Consider the following 7,786-nt stretch of genomic DNA (forward strand, 5'->3'; position numbering starts at 1 on the left):
ATTTGACCCAGTTCCACAGGAGAAGATGGGGATTAATACAAGAATCAAAAGGTGGGTAGGGAACCAGGTAAAAGGGAGACTACAAATGGTCATACTGAAGGTGAACTGTCAGGCTGGAGGAGGTTACTCGTTGAGTTCCTCAGGAATCATTCTTGGAACCAATCTTATTTAACATTTTTGTTAATGACCTTGGCACAAAAAGTGGGAATGAGCTAGTAAAATTTGTGGATGACAGAAAATTGGGAAGTATTGCCAATACAGAGAGGACTGGAACGTCATACAAGAAAATTTGGATGACTTTGAAAATTGGAGTAATAGACATGGGATGAAATGTAATAGTACAAAGTGCAAGGTCATGCACTTAGGGACTAACAGCTAGAATTTTTTGTATAAACTGGGGACATATCAGTAGGAAGCAACAGAAGAGAAGAAAGAAAGGGATGACTATGTGCTGTCAATATGATGCAACTTAAAAAAGGCTAATGCAATTCTAGGCTGCATCAGGCGAGGTATGTCCAGTAGAGTTAGGGAAGTGTTAGTACTGTTATACAAGGCACTGATGAGACAACATCTGGAATCCTGTGTGCGGTTTTGGTCTCCCATGTTTAAGAAAGATGAAATCAACGTGGCACAGGTTCAGAGAAGAGTTACTAGGATGACCAGAGGCCTGGAGAAGCTACCTTACAAGAACAGACTTAAGGAGCTTGGCTTGTGTAACCTAACCAAATGAAGGCCGAGGGGAGATCCGATTGCTCTCTATTAGTAAATCAGAGGGATAAACACCCGGGAGGGAGAGCAGTTATTTAAGAGCAGTTAAAGTGGGTTTTTTTACATGGTTAAAGCAAGATTTGTTTTATTCTTTGGGTGGTAAAAATTGTGTCTGAATTCCATTTATGTATATAACATATTAACCAACTGTGGCGGGGGTTTTTTTTTTGTTTTTGTTTTGGTAGCACTGGGGAATCTGTCCCTCTTGTGGGATTTGCAGAATCTAAGGTTTTTGCGGATGGGAGTGGGATAAATATAAAAGAAACAATGCAGGAGCAGGTGGAAGTAGATATTGCAGGGCAGGATGGGATGGGAGTGGGATTAAATAAAGAGTCCCATGTAGGGCTTTACATCAGATGAGTGGAGCTTTGGAACATCTTTCCCAAGGGGCGTAGTGGGGGACAAAAATCCTAACTCGTTTCAAGAGTGAGGTTACTGAATTCATGGAGGAGATGGGATGATGCGATTGCCTACAATGGCATCTGGCCCCTCCGCAACAGCTATTAGCAAATATCTCCAGCAGCACTAGATGGGGAGGGCTATGAGTTACTAGAGGGAATTCTTTCCTAGGTGTCTAACTCAGGGGTGGGCAAACTTTTTGGCCCAAGGGCCACATCGGGGATCAAAATTGTATGGAGGGCCAGGTAGGGAAGGCTGGCCTCCCCAAATAGCACGGCCCCTGCCCCATCCACTCCCTCCCACTTCCTTCCCCCTGACTGGCCGCCTCAGAATCACCGACCCCTCCAGCCCCCCTGCTCCCTGTCCCCTGACAGCCCCCTCGAGAGACCCACCACCCCTCGGGACTCCCCCCCATTTAAACCCCCTGCTCCTTGTCCCCTGACCCCCATCTACACCCCTGCCCGCTGACAAGCCCCCTGGACTCCCACAGCCGATCCAACCACTCCATCCCCTGACTGCCCCGACCTGTATCCACACCCCCGCCCGAACTGCCCCCTATTTCCCTTGGAGTCTCTGCCCCATCCAACTCCCTCTGCTCCCTGTTCCCTGACTGCCCCCCACCCCGTAACCTCCTGCCCCTTATCAAATCCCACATCCCCCTGCTCACCACAGCCAGTCACGCCGCTGCAATGCTCCCCGACAGGAGCAGCGGGCCGGAGCAGTAGGGACGTGGCTGCTGGGGAGGGGAGACAGCAGGAGGGGAGCAGGGATTGGACAGGATGGGCCCATGGGCCATAGTTTGCCCACCCCCAGTCTAGCTGGTAAGTCTTGTCCACATGCTCAGGGCCTAAGCAATCACTATATTTGGGCTTGGAAAGGAATTTTCCCTTGTATCAGATTGGCAGAGCCCCTGAGTTATTTTTTTATTTTTTTTGCCTTCCTCTGAGTTATCCACAATGGGGTGTGGGGTTGTCATGGCAGATTGACTGTTCGCCTCTCTGGCCTTCTGAGTTTCTTTGCTTTCACATGGCCCTGCTGCTAGTCCCTGTTGCCCCTCTTCTTCTGCATCCCCCAGGCAATCTGCTCAGAGGTGTCCACGTTTCTGTGGCTGCTCCGTAGCTGTGCTTGCACAGCCTCTTCTTCCCAGAGGCCCAGGAGAGCCACTATCTCCAGTTTACTCCAAGCTGGAGCACATTCGGCTGGGCAGTTGCACACTGGAATGGAGAAATGCTAGGGAGACAGTCAAGAAAAAGGCATTTCAAAAAGTTGTGGAACTTTAATGGGGAAGGGGGCGTTCTGGTCTCAGTGGTCCCTGGACAATGGAGTTTGCAGTTGTGACTAGAGCAGTCAGCGTCAGGCACTGTGGGATAGCTGCTGGAGGATTGTTAGGACTGACAAAGGTAATGCAGCACCTATACTTGTGCAGCATTGACCTGGGTTCAACGCCGCTTGGGGAGGTGGTGTTACTGTGTTGCTGTAATGGGGCGCTTACATCAGTGGGCAAGACATTTAAGTGTAAACACATGCACAACTAGGTCGACACAAGACAGCTTACATCAGCCTAACTTTTTAGTGTATGCCAGGCCTAAGCGCTCATTTTCATTTGGTAGCACAATAGCTTCTCAACAAAGAAAAATCTATATCTGATTTCCTGGCAATTATTTGCAGTGCTTCCTAACTAATACACTTTTTTCTCTCTTAATAATCTCAAAAATCTGATAACTTTATTTGCCATTACATCAAAGTATAGTTCTGCTTGAAGAAACAGGTCATCCTACAGCTGCGTCAATATATGTAGTAGTTGAATTCATGTTTACATTTGAGTGCTTGCCCATGGTGGCAGAAACAGTGCTTACAAACTCAGCTATTTTGCTTTCCGAAAACTGTAAAACTTGTAAAGAGAAAAGCACAGCAGACACCTAAAATGAAGGTATAATTTTTCTCAGCAGAGAAAGCGAGGCATTCAGAGCGAACATGTGTTAATGTTTTGCATGCATAGCAACACATCAATGGAAAGACCTTTAACAAATTGTTTTTGTGTGATCATAAAAATAACATAGTAGGAGGCATCTTTCTGAAATGCATCTCAAGCGTGGGACCAGTAGGGTAAAAATTATCCCTGTAGGAGATGGAAGTCACTTGCCTATGTCTACACTAGCACTTTTGTCAGTAAAACTTCTGTTGGTCAGGGGGGTGAGGAAAAACACACCCCTGACCAACATAAGTTTTGCTGACAAAATTGCCGATGTGGATTGCGCTGCAGCGGCACAACTGTGCTGCTGTAAGGTCTCTGGTGTAGACAGACACAGCCTAAGGAATCACAATGTCAAATTAGAAGTTATGCTCCAGATAGAAATTGCTAATCATGGTTCCAGAGGCCAGAATGTGATGCAACATTGTAAGAGAGTAAAATTCTTTCTAGCCCTGTCTGAATTATTATGAAAGTGAGGAGTAATTTTTAAATCTATAGTCTTTATTGCATTCAACTAATAAAAATCAAAATTTTGAATCCTAAGCCTTTTAAAAATCAGTTGTAGTAATGTTCTCCTTGTGTTTCAGGTTCAGTGATATACACTTTGTATTAAGGAAAAAAGCAGATATAAAATGAGCTGGGTTGTGGAAGAATGGAAAGAAGGCCTTTCCACAAGGGCCCTTCAGAAGATTCCAGAGCTTGAAAGTCAACTAGGCAAGCTTAAAGAAGAATGACAGCAAAGACAGTTTCAGCTTGAATCGCTGGAGGCAGCTTTGCAAAAGCAGAAGCAGAAGGTAATAGTCTTAATGCACCATGTAACTTTTAATACAATTTTGTTCTGCTCATATCCATTCAAAGTGCTGCTGCAAAGATTCCCCTGCCTGCCACTTTGACCATGTCACTTCTCTCGGTGCCCCTCCATTCTCTAGTGCAACAAACAAGCTGCTTGTCTTCACTTCCTAGCTCCTTCATGGCCTACCCCAACGTAGACATCCTTTTTTTCATTCACTATTGAAATGTCAACTCTAGCCTCTGATTGGCCCATAACACATCCATTTGTTAAATTTTTAAACAAGTACCTTTGTGTTTTCTCCCATGCTGACTGTCGACTTATGCTTGGGAAGAGCCCCCCATAACCATCTGCAAAGTCCCCTCATCTTCTTTCAAAGCCCTCCTTACAACTCTCCTTTGCTGTGGTGCCTATAAAAAACTTGACATCAGTTAAGCAGTGGTCTCAGTACACAAGCTGCCTATCCTAGTGACCAATGTTGTCTCATTGTTTCCTTGTACGCTCCCTTTTTTTATTGTCTTGTACATAAATTGTAAGCTCTTTGGAGTAGGGATTGTCTTTTTATTCTATTTGTACAGCGCCTGACACAGTGGGGTGCTGGTCCACGACCAGGGCTCCTAGGTGCTCCGGTAATAGCAAACAGTCACCTATACTACGCGCCTAGAATGCTGTGCAAAGGTTAATCTTATGAGGCAAAATGGAAAAAGTAAAACATTTAAAAATATCTTTATGTAAATTGATCGTATAAGGTGCTTTGTAAAACAAATTATTTCTACAACTGGATATCTGCGAACACTCGTCACTTCACATAAAATATAATTTTTATAAACATTCCAAAATTGTCATGTTGATAATTTGTGCCCAGTTTCTCATATCAGATACTCATTGGTACTTTGTGAAGGATTAGCTCAACTGTTTTTGTACCCAACAACAGGCTCGTGCAGAATTTACACCAACTTATCTATATGAACGTGGTGGTTTTAAAATACTGGAGTACGCTCTGTTGTGATGGCCTGTTAAAAATTGCTGCTTTTATTTTCATAGATTCTTAGGCCAGAAGGGACCACTGTGATCATCCGTTCTGATCTTTTATATAAGTCACAGACCCTCCCAGAAATAATTCCTAGAGCAGATCTTTTAGAGAAATTTTGACTTAAACATTTAAAAATATTCTGTACAACAGTAATAATTCCCCACTTATGCATCATCAGCATAGTTTGAACCCCAAACCGTCGTCCTTGTAGCACAGACGGTTTATCGCTTGAGCTAAAAGGACTAACTCTTCGGTACAGAGCCTCCAATTTAATCAGGGCTTTAGTCACAAAAAAGCCATAACACCTAGATTTATAGCTGATAAGATTAATATCTGCATAACGTCATTGCTGCCATCAAACAATTGACATGTCAGTAAAATGTAGACTACTCACTAACAGTTTTTTGGTGCTAATACTCACTCTGTGAGCAGTGATTGACACCTGTGTAAAGTAGTGAAGGAAAATTACACTAGCCCAATATTCAGGCCTTGCTGTATATTCAGTCTTAAACTGTCACTGGCCTCTTGCTCTGGCAGTACTTTTTTGGGACCATTCGAAGTCCAATATCTCAAACGATCAGGGATAGGAATGTATGCCGTATACCTTGCAAAGTCCAATGCTACATAACGCAACACAGATCATGAGAGAGAGGATCTCAAGTGGCATTATTCTGATTCCTATCTTGCATCCCTCCTTCAAATCAGACATGGCTGTTCCAGCTGCTATCTTGAGGAAACACAACTTGAGCATTGGTCTGTAACACTAGTCATTCAGGAAATACTGGTTGCGAACACTGACAGATTTGAAGAGAGAGGAGCAAGATGATGATCAGAGTCATATGGCTTTTAAGTTTCGCTCTTCTGATGATGTGCAAGGGCTGTCAGCACTTTACTGGTCTGGAGAGGTGCTTTTTGTAACCAATAAAATCAAATTAGGTTGAAAATGAAAAAAATGAAGGAGCAACACTAAAAAGAGAAAACCAGAGCTTGATGGAATTGTGTGATGATCTTGAGAAAACGAAGCAGAAAATGTTACATGATCTTCAATAAAAGAATCACAAGTTAATTATTAAGCAGGACAACTAACTTCAAGCAAGAAACAAATTGAAAGACTAGAACGGAAACTTAAAAGGTGAGACCTTACTGTTCTCCTTTAACGTAAGTGTGGCTGTTATCCCATGTAAGTATTATTTTGCTTAGACATGTAAATGACTCTCAAATTACTGTCTTTGTCCACTTTATCTTACTTTAACTATACTCCATATTTAAATAGACGTTTGAGTTTGTGGCCCAAATTTTCAAACCTGGGTGCCTAAAACAAGGTTCCTGAGTCTCACATTGTTATACTTATAAGAAGCACAAGACATCTTTATAAGGAAGAAGGCATTTATCGAGAATACTAAATTAGCATATGCTTTTCAATCTCTCTCTCTCTCACACACATGTTTCTAGTTACCAGTCCAGAGTCTGGATCAATCTAGTGGCCAGCCAGATTGGTCGCAGAGGGGAGCAGGGCTCTGTCAGTTGCGATCTGATGCTCCAGGAGTGTGGCAAGATGAACCCCCAAAGTCTCATGGCCAAGCACCCTATTCTCAGAGTTCTTTTTCTTTGTTGAAGTCTATGGATTTTGCTGTGTCAGTTTGTGACCTGGTTACTTCTTATTTGGTGTGTCTTTTGATGTAAACATTCCAATACACCTCCGAGAGGGTCATCCTGTCCTGGTTCCCATTTAATCAGTTGTCCTTAGGGCTGCCAGCCTTTACCTCAGAGTTGTCAATTGGCCTTTCCTCAATCATGGCTACGCGTTGATGGTTCTTTGGCATCAACAAATCTCAAAGTGTCTTCGCTTCTCCTTTCTTGACCATCTGGTTAACAATGGCCTTCACACCTTATCTTTTCCTGATGCACACATTCCTTACTCACAGAAACAGATTGAGAATACAAACAGTAGTATTTTATATCCAGCAAAAAGGCACTGCAAATTAAACCTTGCTAAGTTTTACAATCAATAACCAAGACAATTTACACTGAGACCCAGGCCTTCAATGTTCCTCTAATCTACTTAACATACACACAATACAGAATCCTGTCTCTTACTAACTAAATTTGAAAACAAAGAGCTAAAGAGGGCCCACTTTGTAATGCATATTGGAAAACAGAATCTCATAGTCCCAGAGGGTCATTTTTTACAGCAATTTGCTGAAGGCTGTGGCAAAACTCAGCCACTTCAGAGAGGAGTTTCCCTGCCACACAAAGGAAAAGGAGCTGAGGCAGTGGTAGCAGAAGGTGAAGAAAAGAGAAAGTTTGGAGCCACCTGCATGACCTCTCTCATAGTGAGCTGGGTGCTCTATTCTGGACCTTACCTCCTCCCTTAAACTCTGTGGATACTCTGTGTGTCCTGGTGAGGAGAAAGAAATCCCTCCCTGGAGCAATGCATGAGCAAGAGGTATCTGGCCCTGACCAGGAAGGGGACAATAAGGAGGGATACAGCAAGGCAGGTGACAGCCAGGAGCTGTTCATACCTACCCATGACATGCACCAATATGTTTCCTCCTTGGATAACGGGAGATTATGGTAGGCGAAAGTGATTTATATCCCTTTAAATAAACTATTGTCTGCTGATTTGCCAAAAGTTAGGGCCTATGAATATGTGTGCGCTTACACTGTCAGTTCTTGCCAGACAGTGAGGTGGTGTTTCCCATATATCCACCACATACCCTCCGACTATGGCTGCAAACAGTCAGCCATTACTCCACATTCCCCACCTTGTCAGTCGTCCGTAATAGACTCTGGTTTGGGTTTTTACATTCTCAACCCTCCCAAA

At 43.5% G+C, this 7,786-nt stretch overlaps 1 long non-coding RNA gene across 1 annotated transcript; it reads right to left on the reverse strand.

Annotated features, from left to right (window-relative positions):
• Window positions 1–1,807: 1,807 nt before the first annotated feature.
• LOC123366489 lies at window positions 1,808–5,783 on the reverse strand. The gene is made up of 3 exons (XR_006578106.1): window positions 5,567–5,783; window positions 4,219–4,339; window positions 1,808–2,397 (listed from the first exon to the last, which is right to left on the reverse strand). It is a non-coding gene; the product is annotated as an uncharacterized LOC123366489 (long non-coding RNA).
• Between the last annotated feature and the right edge of the window lie 2,003 nt (window positions 5,784–7,786).

Source organism: Mauremys mutica, chromosome 3, assembly GCF_020497125.1.
Source record: "Mauremys mutica isolate MM-2020 ecotype Southern chromosome 3, ASM2049712v1, whole genome shotgun sequence".
Taxonomy (NCBI): domain Eukaryota; kingdom Metazoa; phylum Chordata; order Testudines; family Geoemydidae; genus Mauremys; species Mauremys mutica.